The sequence below is a fragment of the Herpailurus yagouaroundi genome, unplaced genomic scaffold, assembly GCF_014898765.1.
Source record: "Herpailurus yagouaroundi ecotype Mexico unplaced genomic scaffold, PumYag 218, whole genome shotgun sequence".
Classification (NCBI taxonomy): Eukaryota; Metazoa; Chordata; class Mammalia; order Carnivora; family Felidae; genus Herpailurus; species Herpailurus yagouaroundi.
This window is the reverse complement of record NW_024412449.1, coordinates 2,931,393-2,947,247: the sequence shown is the minus strand read 5'-3', so window position 1 is coordinate 2,947,247 and position 15,855 is coordinate 2,931,393.

Here is a 15,855-nt window from a genome sequence, read left to right as displayed (position 1 = left end):
TTGAGGCCAGTTTTGCAGAGGAGGTATTTGATCTGGTTCTTTGAGGATAAGAAGAATTTAACAGATAGATAATAAGGGAAATAGTATTCCAGGATGGGGGTGCAGAATAAGCCAGCCAGGGAAGCTTGAAAATGCTTCACTTAGGGAAAACTGAGGGGTCTGGTACTGATAAAGAGCAGGATTCAGGGGTGCCTGGGTGGCTCAGTCCGTTAAGCGTCCAACTCTTGATTTTGGCCGTCACAACCTCACGGATTCTTGAGACTGGGCTCTGTGCTGATGTGTGGATCCTGTTTGAGATTCTCTCTCTCCCTCTCTCTCTGCCTCTCCCCTGCTCATGTGCATGCATGTGCTTGCTCTCTCTCTCTCTCAAAATAAATAAATGAACATTAAAAAAAAAAAAAAGGCAGGATTCACACCAGGCTGTATAGGACATGAAGCTGAAATGTATAATGGCATCCAACCACGATGCCCGATTGCCATAAGGAATCAGGTCTTTATCCCGGAGGGGTTGGAAAAACACCATGGCAGGATTCTCGAGATAGGAGTGACCTGAATTCTCTAATTCAGATGAATAAGATGTAGGAGGATTACTGCTCATCCACATGAAGGAGGAAGAAATTAACAACATGCCACCAACATGTAAGCTATTGCTTCTGCCCCAGGAGTGGGAGACAGAACAAGGGTAAGGGTAGTAGGAAGCAAAGGAGTTATGGTACAGAAAGAATCCATAGGCTTCTCCAACTGACTAGCTGAGGTATCACTGGCTGACATATGTTTGATCACCCTCACCAGAGTACAGATCCCCTGAGGGCAGGAACCATATCTTATTCACCTTTGTGGCCTTAGTGGTTAACACAAGTGGCTCTCATTATAGTAGAGTCTTAACCTGGTGGCCTTAGGTGAGTTACAAGGGGGTCTTCAAGTCTCCCCAAAATTATATGCACAATTTTTTGTCTGCGCCTTTCTGTTAGAAAGGGCCTACAGCTTTTATCACATCCTTAAGGGGCCCTGTGACCCAAAAGATGGTTAAGAACTGCTCTAGAAATTTGTCACCTTCATAAATGTTTCTGACTCTTGGTTTCTGTTTTTATTCCTTCTCTAAGTACTAACTTCCTATAAAAAAAAAAAAAAGATAGGGTCAAACACATTAAATGGGTACTATGAACGTTATTATATTTTATTTGTAGTAAAAACCTAACATATAAATTCAGCTGAGTCTAATATGCTGAAACTCTGAAAGACATTTTCCCTGCCCGCATCTGACCTCATTCTCCGGTAACACACTCCATTCCAGAACCTACTCTCTAATAGCTGATGCATCTATGAGGATGTGAATCAATTCTAATTTGGAGTTCAGCTTCTGCAGCAAGTGCCTTTGAAGAAGCACCTTCCCGAGAATGCCAGCTTGCATCTTTCAATTACAGCTAGATAATTAGGATGGGGGCTCGCCTGCTGCCAGTTCCGTTTCTGCATGGGGGGTGTGGGGGTGCGGATGTGGTACTTCTGGGCAACAGACACACTCACCAAACATTGAAAGGGATCCTGTTGTCCAAACCCAGGCTGAAGAAGGAGTCGGTGCTGCTTCTGCATGCCAGAACAGTCTGGGAGATGTGGCTTGGATGCCAACTATGAGATGTTCTGTGATAGCCCAGTGGTTTATAAAGACTACGGAACAGAATGTTTCCAAGTGGAACTGGCCCGGAGAACTTGGAACATATGTTCCCTAGCAGAAAATAGCCTCTGACATCCAGAAAAGATGCAGTCCAGTTGGGGCGATGGGGGTGAAGATACACACATTAAAAAAAAAAAAAAAGAAAAAAGAACCTACTTAACAAAAGGACAGAGAAGTGTATGCTCAGTGCAAGGTAAATTTTTCAAATGAAGGGAAGCGTTGTAGGAATTCAGAGAAAAAAACTGCCACTGTGTAATGAAGTTCATAAAAGAAGGCCATGAAAGAGGGGCAACGGCAAGGAATTAACATATCTGCACCACATATTCATGCATTTAACTTAATTTCTTTTTTTCTAACAATGAGGGAGCATCTACTATGTTCCAGCTAAGCCACCAAGTAATTTTGTATATATTATTTGTTAATCGTCACAACTACCTTTGAGGTAGGGGTTATTATCTTCATTTTATGGATGAGGACTAAAGCTCAGAAAGAGCAAATAAATTTCCTAGGACATGGCTACTAAGTTCCTGAACCAGAACCAGAACCAGAACCCACGTCTACCTGCCTCCAAAGACTAAATTCCTTTCACACCACAGTGTCCCTAAAAAGCTATTAGTACAATGTGGATGAATCTAAAAAACACTAAGCTAAGTGAAAAGAAGCCAGGCACAAAAGGAGTCACATATTTATGACTCCATTTATATGAAACATCCAGAACAGGCAAATCTAGTGATAGAGACCTAATGGTTGCTAGAGCTTGGGGAGAGAAAGAAACATCAAGAGGTTCCCCCTCAGTATATTTGGGGGATAGTGAGGTGCCTGAATCAAGTCAAGCAGCATGATGAGCCAACATTCTCTTCTCGATTCAAGGGAAGATTTTCAATGAAGGTGTGAGGATCACTCTTTCGCTGAGAGTGAGAGTTCCCAGGCACAAACATCTGTGCTTCTTAATCACGATAGAAGAAGCTGCCCAAGATTATCCAAAATGCCCCCGAGAGCATTTACAAGGGGTGAAGGTCGTCATTGCTGTGGGTCTTCCTAAATCAGGAAGACGCAAAAGTCTTTTGATCATTCTCAAATAACTCTACATGTGGTCATTTCTTGGTTGCTTAGGAGCAACTTTGAATCTCTGTGAATTTAAAATATACAGAATAATCTCTTAGCTAATGAAGATGCCTAGTCAGCCACCCAGCATCCCATCTCAACTGGGCTTTGTTAGCAGCATCGAGGGTACAAAAACTCTCATGAAGGACCTGAGGGAGTCACAGGAGATATTTAATTTGGTTGCACTGCCTTTTATGTGGGAAACTATAGGCCACATGAAAACGGGGACTTATGAAGGCAGACAAAGGTCTGCCATCCAAGCAGCAGTGAGCCTGGAAACGGGACTTATCTTGGAGTCTCAATATCCTTTCAGGTTCTTCGGGACATGTGTGCCTTCACTTTGCACTATTCTCAGAAGGATCTGTATCAGTGATGGTGGCTTCTGTTTATTTGGAGTTTCACACACCAAACTGACCCTTTCAAACCCTCACAGGCTTTCCAGTAGCAAAAAGGAGGTAGCAAGTGGACTCACCTGTTCCCTTGCCCTTCTCCAGTCTCTGGTCTACTTTCCTCTTTGCCACAGTCAATTCCCAGAGTCCTGGGAGAGGGGACATGGTTGCCCTGGTGGGCCTATAACTCAGTCTCTTCCAAGTACACGCTCTATTCTGAAAGCAGGAATCAAACTCTTCAGCTGCTCATCCATACCCATTACTGGGGTGCCCAGAAAGATGTAGTTCGTGGAGAGTTCCTGGGGAGTTCCTCGCAGAGTTCTGCACGATGCCAACCATGATGCTGAAAGTCACATTCTGTGTGGAGTCCAGTAAGAGTTCTATGGAGTGTCCAGTGGAGTGGCATACACAGAATTCCATGCAGTGCCTCGTGACTGCCCTGGGCCCAGGGAGATATATAACGTGTTACAGCCAAGGCAAAGCCAATGAGATGACCTCAGCCATCCCAAATGTGGTATCTGTCAAATAGCTGTCATGCTCAGCAAAATTCCCCTTGAAGTGCTCTGAGCTGTGCCCAGTGACATGTCCAACATGGTGTTGAGTATAATGCCTAGTGCCCAACAAGTGTCCATTTGATGGCCTGCATGGTACCTAATGAATGATCTTCAGAGAGTGACGCACCTAGGAAGCTTCTCCCCTGCCCACAACCACCCGCGGCAGTCCCCTATGTCTGCCCCTCTGGCCTCCTGATGACCCCAACCCCACTGCCAGCCTCTCCACAGGCCCCTCTGGTCTTTAAAAAGCCACATAATATCATTTAAAAAACAAAAACAAAAAAACAATTTGTTCCAAAGCTGAAGACAGCCAAGAAAATGTAAAACCTCAAATACCAAGGTAACAAACTTCAGTTTTATTTTGAGATTCTTTTTTTACACCGTTTTAAAAAAACAGCACTCAATAAATACTTGTAAAACAAAACAATATAAGCACATAGTACAGAAATCTATGAAGTACAAAATAAAATACCCTCTTCCCTTTCCTCACCCTCCCATCTCCCATCAAGCCCTCTTTCTGGAATTAGCCACTGCTCATTTGGTTTGTGTCCTTCCAGATATGTTCCATGCATTACTCAAACGTGTATTATATGCACATAATTCTTTTTTTATACCCACAGGGCATTAATGATTCATTCTTCTGAAGCACGCTTTTTTCATAAAATACAATGTGGTAACCTTTCCATGAGGGTACATGTATGTTTACTTCATCATCTTTGATTGAAATACACAGTAGTACTATTACTTATTTAACCAATCTTCTGTTGATGGCATTTAGATCATTTCCACTTTTTACAGTCACAAACACCACTGCAATTAACATCCTTTAAATTGTGATAATATCGCAAAATAACTCTCCAAAAAGATTATAATAATTTACACTTCTTACTGACAAACGTAATAGAAATCTTTCCATTGCTTCTGGAAAGCCTTTAATTGACTCCACTTTAAAAGTTCCAGGTCATATCACAAGTTTCGGGTTCAGAATGGGAGGGCTCATTTTCGCTGGGCTTCGGCTTCATCCCCGTGCCTTGCAGCATGTAGGCTGGCATCCAGTCCTTGACACTCTCTCTCAGTCCAGGTGTCCGGCACCTCCCAGCTGCCAGTAATAAAGACCTGTCCTCAGTGTTCAGGAGGCAGGCTAACTCACATGGCCACCAGGGTCTGCAGTCTTCCGCTGCCCCCAGGCCTGCCCCCAGAGATCTGGTGAGTGAGCACAGAGCCAGAGGCTATCTCTAATTCCCACAGAATAGTCCTTCTGCCTGTCTGACAGGCTTCTGTCCTCCCTGAATTTCCCATCAGTCCCCTAACCTGGAATGGAGCTTCTCCTTGCCCCTGATCCCAGGCCAGCCCAGCCTTGGCCCCAGCATCTCCCCCACTGATGGCCACAGTGAGGGTCCTGAGATGCCTGCTGCCATCCACATCTCCACCTGTTGTCTTGGTTCAGAGTTCACCCCATCCTCTAGAGCTGGGTCTCTGGAGAATTTACTACTCTTTTGTCATAGTGGCCCAAGCATCTCTCGGCCAGCCTGCATTCCCCTCCCTCCTGCAGCACCAGGGCCTCACCTCTCATTTCATTCATTCATTCAACAAATACTTATTATGCGCTATGAACATTTTCTACTGAATTGCACAATTCCTGAAATAATAATTCTTGCATATACATCAAGCTCTGTATTTCTATGGCAATATGGATGGCAGGTTATTGAAATTTTATGAATTTATTACTACAGACTGGATATAGTTCAGTCTTTTTCCTGGAAGAGATGCACTCCTATATAGTTACCATTATAGTACTATATCCCATCCCACGGACATGTTATAATAGCCAACATGCATTAAGTACCCACCAAGTGTTGATCTAAGAAGTGAGCATGCATTAATAATCCTCATCAAGACAACCATATGAAATTAATACTACTGTCATCCCCATTTCATAGGTGAGTATCTGAGGCTAACTAAATTACCAACAGAGCCAGTATCCAAACCCAAGCATCTGACATCAGAGCCTGCACCCTTAACCACTATGGCATTCCGCCCCTCCATAGTGCTTTTCTACATCAGATCCTTGGGCAGAGGCCCAAAAATTCATCAACGGCAGCTTGGGGAAATCCTGAAAGATGAAGGGTCCAGGACCTAAAATGAGAGCAATAGCTCTGGACTCTGGCCAATGGAACTTCTTAGCAGGCTCAGTGATCTGCAGGCAGTGGGCACCATTGACTAGCATGTTCCAGTGATGTGATGACAGAGATACACGGAGGCCAGTGCTGAACACACAGAGCTGTCAGTTCTGTCCTGCTGATAAGAGGTGGCCACTCAGACTTACTCTTCTTTCAACCCATCATCTCCAAGCTTCTCTGCATGGTGGTTAACATGTCACTGTGAGAATTAAGGGCAAGGATTCTGGGGGCAGAATGTCTGGGTCCATCTAGATCTTGGCTCTACTACTTCATAGGTGTGTGACCTTGAGATGAGTTGCTAAACATACCTGTGCCTCAATGTCCTGGAATATGAAATGGTAGCAATAAATGTGAACTATTTCAATACCATCCCAAAGGCTGGCCGACCACTTTGGAAAAGCTGAGGCAGTGAACATAAAGCCACAACTTGTCCTTGTATAGGTGCTACACAAGGTGCACTCAGAGGAGAACAAGATGGCAGTAGAATAGCAACCTGAGTGAAAATAGGTGTAGTAGTTTGCTGGGGCTGTGGTAATAAAGCACCACCGATTGGGTAGGTTAAACACAGAAACGTGTTCTCTCTCAGTCTGGAGGCTGGAGTCCAAGATCAAAGTGTCAGCAGGTTTGGTTTCTTCCGAGAGCCGTGAGGGATGCATTTGTTCCAGGGCTCTCTTCTTGGCACAGATGGCTGTCTTCTCCCTGCATCTATTCACATCATCTCCCCTCTATGTATATCTCTGTGCCTAAATCCCCCTTTTTATAAGGACACCATATTTGATTAAGGCCCACCTTAATTACCCCATTTTAACTTGATTACCTCTGGAAAAAAACATATCTCCAAATGAGATCACGTTCGGAGGTGCTGAGAGCCAGGATTTCAACATACGAATTTTCAGGTGACACAATTCAACCCATAACAATCACTAGTGAGAAGAGTTACCATTTATTGGGCAATTATCACATGTTTTACCGTGACTCTTAAAACCCACAGCAAATCTAAGGTATCTACTAAGAAAATCGAGATTCAGGGAGTTACAGTGACTTGCCTAAGATTATATAACTAGTCATCAGTGGAGCCAAGATTTGGATAAGGACTGTCTGACTCCAAAGCCATGTTCTTTAAATGTGATATAATAGTGTCCTTTTTAGTCGGTTCCTAACTTGCCAGTGACTTGGGACCATTCCTGTAAAGATACAAGGTCTTATCTAATCTCTGTGCCCACCTCTGGAGCTCCTCTGCCTGGAAGGGGGCTAGTTCTGTTCACATACAGATCCACGGGGACTCCAGAAAATCACGGGCCTGCAAAGCAGGAAGAAACTTCTGGTGTCATCCAGTCCATCCCATCCTTTACAGATGAAGAATGAGTTGCTTACTACACAAGATCACACAGGCAAGGGAGAATTAGTTTTGAAGCTGCTCTCTACCCAACACTGCCTTACCAGAAGAAATTGTGAACTTTGCTGGCTGATCTAATTTACTTAGCAGACTATCTAGCATTTTTGAGCCATTTATATAAAATCATGAGATTAGCCATTTTTAATCAAATACAGTCTGACACAGTATGAAATAGCCAAGGACAGGTCTGTCACACAAACATCCTGCAGCTTTAATTACCAAAAAGCCAGCCCCTCACATTTATCACAAGAAGCATTAAACTTCTCATAGGACTTCTTTTCTATGCCAATACTTTGAATAGTAAGAAATCAGGAAAAAGGTAATCTGTTCTTGTCATAGGAATTGTTATATAAGAAAGAAAAAACACATCAAATCTCCATTCTCCAGACTGAAAGCATGGTGTTCCTCCGTAATAGCATCCATCTTCCCTCAATCACCAGCTTTGGGGCACACCACCTGGCCAGCATCCGGGGCAAATATCCTCTGCCATGCCAGCTTTCTCTGTCCCCAAATCCAGCCCAAGTTTCTCAACAACATTAATCAGGCAAATGTCAGAACTGAGACAGAAAGTCGACTCCAGATCTGAATGACAGGTATGATTCCAGGAAAACAGTCAAAGATCTAGTAACTGCAGACCCAGCTCTGCCTCTTAGAAACAGTACAGCCTCAGGCAGATTCCTTTAGCCTCAAAAAGTCAATTTCTTCACCTTTGAAATGAGAGAAATAGTAGCCTGCCTCACAGATTGTGAAAATTAAACAACACGACCGTTAAGATGCACAGCACACCACTTGCGGTGAATATGGCACCACGTGTAAACTCGACAAACCACTGAGTCGGACACCTGAAGCTAATGTAACATCGTGTGTCAACTATACTCAAAAAAAAATAAACTAAATAAAAATCAGTTAAAAATAAAATGCACAGCACAGTGGCTGGCACATAGCAGGGGCTTAAATATTTTTTTTAATTTTTAAGTATATGGAAAATCATTTTCTTCCCCCTAAAACTGATGGGGAGTAATCTGTTCCTTCTCTTACATATACACACACATACGAATAAGGAAGGAATCGGGAGTATTACAGGCCCTAACGTGGCCAATCTTTGGGCTAATGCTGCCACCTGCTGCTGGAGAGCCAGCATCCCATGCAGCTAGTTCATAGGGATGAAGGGAAATACATGAGAGACCATATGGGATGCACCTAGATGACCCCTCTCTAGCACACTTCTCTTCCATCGTTCCGATCTGAAACAAGGGCGTACCTGACTTATCTGGTCCTGGGGTTCCAGTCAAATTTCTGTGGCAGGAGGGACTTCTCAGACAGAGGATGACATTTTCCTAGTAGGCCACATTTCCAGCATTAGGAACATTAGGACAGCCAAGAGTTGTGCTGCACCAGAAGTCAAAAAGTAGTATGCAGCCTGTGGACACACTTCACGGAAACTACATAATGTTAGCCCACACTGTGGTTCATAAAATTCAAATTAGCCACAATGCTTAAATGTCAGATTTCACCTTAACATGTGGATTTTCAGATTATTGTCTCCCTAAATCCCAATCACAAAGGCTTGCAGAGCATAAGATGGCTAAACAAGGTAGGATTGATTTATACCTTCAAGAAATAATAATAGTAACTACCAAGCACCTAGTCTATGTCAGGTACAAAGAAGAGCATTTTAACCTCAAGTGCTGACCTCAAAGATATTTTCATCCATCGTGCATTCAGATCTCACATCTCTGCTCTATGAATTTGCTTTTGTTCTCTGGGCAAAAAATATAAAATCACCACCACATCCAGTCCATAATAAACATGACTTGCATAAATAATCCATACAAAGTAAAACTTGCAATGGCAAAATCTTTGAACAGTAACATTTATATTGACTGAAAAATCATAAGAAGAATCCTATCTTTCAGGTAATACTGAAAACAGCAAAATTTGAGCCAAAAATTATATGTAAAAAATAGAATCTTCTTCACAAAACTTTGATAAGGTACCCAGGAGAATCATACTTGTTAAAAATAATGGTCCAAAAGAAAATTCCCAATAACGTAAGTTATAGTCAGTCCAGCTAGATAGGAAGAAAACGCTAATTATTGAGTCTTTGTCAAAAAATGTTTATGGAAAAACTAACCTTAATAGAAAATTTTCAGTAAGACAAAAATTTTAATCTGAAAAAATAAGCAAATGTGTTGTATAGGAAATTGTTGAAAAATTATATTGGTTTTACTATCTGTTCTCCTTCTAATTCCACAGAAAACTCATGCTGACAGCCTAGTATATGTCCTTCTGTATACTTCTCCATACTATAATCTCACATACTCATATTCATATTGGCAAAGGCTTTTCATTGTTTGTCTTACAAAAACTGAATCATACATTTCCTGGCATCTTGTTTTTCTCATTTAACAATATCTTAAAGAAATCTTTTTAAATTAGAATGGGCTTATTTGTATAAAAGGAAGTCCATGAGAGGGATTGCCAAGTGGCAGGAAAGATATTTTTATTTTTAAAAGGAATTGCCAGATTACTTTCAGAAGGACTGAAATAGTTCACCTTTCCTTTGGCAAAGGACGTGCATACCTCTTTCTCTATATCCTACCAGCAGTCTGCATCACTGCTTCTTTCCACTGGTCTGGTAGAGGTAAGGATTAATCTCATTATTACTTTAATTTGCATTTCTCTAACTTCTAATGAATTTGGGCACCTTGTCACGTTTGCTGGCAACAAGATTTGCTCTTCCACAAAATGCCTGTTTATAAGACTTGGCCATTTTTACTGGGTAGTTTGTCTTTTGCTCGCCATTTGTAAGAGTTCTTGGTATATTTTCATTACAAATTATATACCTATCACCTGCATGACAATTAGTTTTTTTTCCAAATCAGTCATCTGTCTATTGACTCTGCTGATGATCTTTGCCATACAAAAGGATGAATTTTTATATAAAGATGATTAAACTTCTGGTTAAAGGGGTCTTTCCCCATCATTCCCAATTCTTAGAAAATGTGGGAATGTAGTCTCTCAGATTATCTTGCAAGACGTTACTGTAAAATTTTTTATATTTAGTCTTTATATATATCTTTATTTTTTTTGGAATAAACATAAGATAAGGATCCAAGTTTTTCTTCCAAGTAGATAGCCAGTTTTGCCAGGACCATTCATCACAGAATATATTCTTTTCCCACTGAGCTATACTTCCAACTTCCTAATGCAGACGATGCTTATATAATCCAGGGTTTATTTCCAGACTCTTTATTCTATTTTACTGATCTAGTTACCTATTCTTGTACCAGTGTAATACTTAATTTATAGTATGCTCTGACATTCTATAAACCCTCTCTCACTAATCTTTTTATCATATTTTTCTGAGCCATCTTTGGACATTTATTCTTCTACACAAACTTTAATACCATTTTATCAAATCCTTCCCACTCAAAGCCCCTGGGATCCTAGTAAGAACTGCATTAATTTTACATATTAATTTTAGAAGAATTGACAATTTTAACATTGTCTTCCCATCTGAAAACATGGTGTTTTTATTTGTTCATATCTTGTTTTATGTCCTTCTAGAAGACATATAACTCCTAATGATTTATTTGCTTCATATTAAGTCTTGTTCTTGTTAAATTCTTCTTATTTTATAGCTCTGTTGTTATTAAGTAGTTGTGAACATTTCCATTTGTAGTTATTTATTTTTGTAGCACATAAAAATTGCTGATTTTAATGTATTTATCTTGCATCTAGACACCTAGCCAAATTACCTTATTAACTCTAAGAAGTTTTACTATGGTATCCTGGATTTTCCATGTATATAGTCAAATAGTCAAAAAGTGAGCTTGTTTTTCTCCTCTTCCCCAGTATTTTCTCTACCAATTATTTTACTTATTTGTTACACTTGCACAAATCTCCAAGACAATGTTAAATAATAATGACAAGGGTAGGCATTTCTGTCTAGTTCTTGGTTTGAATTAAAATGGTTTTACTATTTTACCATCTAGGATAATATTTGCTGTTCTTTTTGGTAAATGATCTTTATTGTGGGGGGGATAGTTTTTCTTAGGGATAGTTGCTGAATTTAATCAAGTGTCTGTCAAATGGAGATGTTGGGTTTTTTTCCCTTAATTTGTTGATAGATGGATGTTAATAGGTTTCCAGTATTTATATTTTTGAAACAAAGTGTCCTTGTTTTACTACTCCTAAATACATTATTAAATCTATTTGTTAATACTTTATTTATAAATGTTGCACCTATATTCATATATGATCACTGTCTATGACCTAGTTTATAAAACATTTTTATTATCCTTTAAAAATGAGAAAAACAATTTTGTGAATCTGTCTAAGCCTGTTGTCTTCTTCAACCATAGCTTTATAATCACCTTTCTGACATGTTGTATAGTAATTGGTACATCCATATTTTCTGCTTCAGCTTATTCCTTTGGGGGATTTATAGTTGGGTGGGGGGAGTTGGAAATCAAACATATTGTCATAGAAGTACATTTAGTTTTCAATATATTGTCATAGAGGTACATGTAGTACTCCTTATAATTATTTTGATCTGTATCATTTTCAATTTTACATCCTTTTTAATCACAGAACCAGGGTTTGAACTCTAGTCTTTCTTTTTCCAGTCCCCGTCCTCATGACCTTGCTCTATACTATACTCTTAAAGTTAATTTAGGCGGAATCTATAAATGAAAATCATTTTGACTGATTTGACTGAAAAAAATTAGTCAACTGCAGAAATTACATTTTTATAAAGTTTAAATTATCCTAATTTTTACTTAAAATAGCTATCTTGGCATAAATAGCATTAGCAATAATATAATCATGCTTGGCAAAATCTTGGAGAATTTGAATTATCTTCAATTAGCAAGCAGCCTCCTTGTTTCCCTCATTCTAAAATTGGTTTTTGACTAGCACCAATAATTTCCATGGAAGAAAGCAAAATCCTCTTTATCTGAGACTATAAGTGTTATTTAATTCTTGAAAATAGTATTCAAACTAACATGAGATTTCTTTCAGTTTAATAAAATACTACCTAATTAGGAAGAAGCTTTACTATTATCTCTAGGGATATATTAATATCATTAAAAAGAACATATGGTTGAGAAAGTTGTATGTACATTTATAATTTTGTTCCCTTCTGAATATGAAACACTATTTAATTAAGCTTATTACTATCCTTAAAGCTTTTTCTCAAAGGAAATGTTCTTCATTCTAAGCTACATATCTTCTTTTGTAAAAAAAAATATATATATATATATTTATGAAAATTTTTTAAGAAATCCTGAAATTCTACAAGTAGATATACTCCAGTTGTATGCAAAGGATGACTCCCTTCTGTCCTCCCTCATTATATTTCTACAGTAAAATATCAATCAGAGCTATCCGCATGTGCTCCCTTTCTTTCTCTCTTGGTAACAATTTCTTAACAACTATTTTTTCATGAGCAAACTGGAGAGATAAACCAATTCTCCATACAATTCAAGTAAAAACAAAAGAAAAGAGCACGGGGCCTAGGAGAAGGGTATAGTAAAGGCCATCCTCTGGACTTAGGTATAGACACAGACTATGGCTCATCCATCCATCTTGCTTTCTGCTCATTTTAAACATCTTCTTTGCCCTCATGGACAATATACTTCCCTTTGTCCCATGTTCTTCAGTTTTACTTCCATCTTAGAGTTCCACTTTCTTCCTTTCTTGCTCTATGTATAATCTGATCTCTGCCTAAACTATTCTTCCGAAGTCCACCTTCCCTGTTATGAGTTTAATTCTGTCCCAACAAAATTCGTATGTTGAGGTCCTAACCTCCAGAGCCTCAGTATGTGAGATTATTTGGAAATAGGGTTGTTGCAGATATAATTAGTTAAAATGAAGTCATACTGAGTAGGGAGGGCCCCTAATCCGATATGACTGGTGTTATTACAAAGAGGAAATTTGGACACAGACATACACACAGGGAAAATACCATGTGATGACAAAGGCAGAGATTGGGGTACTATATCTACATACCAAGGAATGCCAAGATTGCCACTAAACCATAAGTGAGGGGAAAGGCATGGAACAGATTCTTCCCTCACACTCTCTGAAGGAACCAACTCTGCTAACACCTTGATCTCAGACCCCTAGCCTCCAGAAGTGAGACAATACCTATCTGTTGTTCAAACCACCCAATTTGTGGTACTTTGATATGGAAGCCCTAGCAAATTAACATATTCCCCTTCCAAATTTAATAGTATATTTTCTCTAGACTCATCCACATTAACTTCTCACTTCAACTGATTAGCAGTGGTCACCAAGTCCTTGTAAAATTCTTTCCTAACACTGCAAAACTATAGTTCATTGATCCTCTTCTGTTGTTTTTTCTTACTTTTCTAATTTCTTACTTCTTACTTCTTATTTCTCGAATTTCTCCTCCCCCAAGCCCCAAAAATGTCCGTGCCCCCAAGTTTCTGTCCACAATCATTTCCATTATTAGTGGTAGTAAATTTTTTAAAATAATTAGCTTTTATTGAGCACATGCCAGGAGTCATTCTAAATATCTGACATATATCATCTAACTGAACTCTCACATCCACTCTGAGAAAAATGCTATTTTCTATCCCATTTTGTAGATGATTAAACTGAGCCCAGAGAGGTTAAGTAACTTGCCACAGCCACAAAGAGTATGTGGCAGAGCTGAAATTCAAACTGAGATCCGACTCCTGAGCACCGACTCACTTCTATACTGTTTCTCACTCTTTCTCCACAGAGAACAGATCTCTCTCCATCTGTCCTTTGAAATCTTACAGAAATATGCTGCTTTGTTTTCTCCTCAATGCAAATGAGACTGTATCCTGTATCTCCAGAGCCATTTCCCTCCCATAGTTGGGATCTCCACCTCAAACGCCTCTTGTCCAAAACTGAACCCCTTCCATTTCCCTCCAAATATGCTTTGCCTTTTTTACCCCTTGTTGGTTCCACCAATCTCCTCTGCCACCCATGCTTGGAACTGTCATAGCATTTTTCATTCATATCTGTCCTCTGCCCCTTTTTATAATGTTTCCAAGTTGTGTTAATTCTACTCCTGAACAACTAAGTTACCCACTCGTCTCCGTTCCACCTGCCTATACCATCCCCCAAATTGCCTCATATTTCTCCACATTCCATCTTTTCCTTCCCCCATCCATCCTACGTCCTACCGCCAGCTCCTCCTAAAACATTCATCCATGAGGTTGCACTCTTCTGCAATGTTCACTGCCTAAAGAATAAGGGCCAAACTCCTGGCACAGAACATGAGGATCCTCTAGGATCTAGCTTCAACCTATCTTTTCCAATCTCCCTTGCTAACCAAACAAAACTTCTCACTTTGTATAAACACTCAGATTTTCCTGCCGTGGTTCTTCCAGCATGCCCTCTGCGTCTCTAATCCTTAAAGTTCAGTGCAAATACTTCTTGTTCTGAAAATTTACCCCAGATCTTTCACCAGCTGTTGACTATCTCTCCCTCCTCTGAACTCACTGTATATGCTATTCGTATTTGTCTTGAATCATTACCACTATCCACCCTCTATTCCAGTTATTAGTCTACATATCTTATATCCCCCACCAGACCATGAGCTCCTAGACGGCAAGAACGGAGATTCATCTCGGAATTTGCCACAGCACTTAACACAGTATGTAGCATAGGGTAGGTATTCAGTAGGTATTGACTAGCTTAATTTGTAAAGTCTCTAAGTAAATGAATGTATCAGCCAAATTGACTGAGACCATTTGAAATTCACAGAGTGCAGCGCAGCAAAACCTTAAAAGCAGATTCAAATCACCAAGAGATTTGACTCACCTGGGTCCCACTCTGATCCAGCCAGAGGTTGTCATTATGCACAGCGATTCTGCTTTTGTGTTTCTGTGGAACACTCCAGGCTAAACTATCCATTGACACCAAAGCCCTTCTCTGTTCATTCCCACCACACCCTGGAAGGTCAGAACACATCATTATCCTTCTTTATGTTTCAATCTATGAGATGCTAGGTATGTGCCTAAACCCCTGTGCAGTGATAATAACTCATGCCAAAGTACTTTGAACTCAGTAGGTCCCATTCACCCTGTTGTTATGAACATTCCCATGCCCAGAGGCCACCACTAGGAGGCTCCAGCATGTCCCTGAAGCCAGGCTGTTCAGCAAGTCTCTGGGAAAGATTATAGAAAAACTTCAAAGTCTTGATTCCAATCTCCGGACCACAGAATGCAGGGCAATCCCAACAACCACTCACCTGAGTATATAGCCAGAGGGTGTCCAAGGGCCTGATGAGAAACAAGTATTTCTCTTGTCCCTGCATATTTGAGATTCCTGATGTGGCAGTTAAGTGGATGGTCCCTGCCTGCAAACTAAAAGAGAAGGATAAGACCTAATCACTTCAAGAAGGGAAGAGGGGCTTTGGAGAATGTAGCATTACTTTTTTTTTTGGCAGTGGTCAATTAAGTATGCAGCACAGAAAAAGTATCTCAGTGCTATTGTTCAATGTTTATCCACCAACAAACATAACCAAGTACCCCCATCTAAAATGCTCTTCACTGAT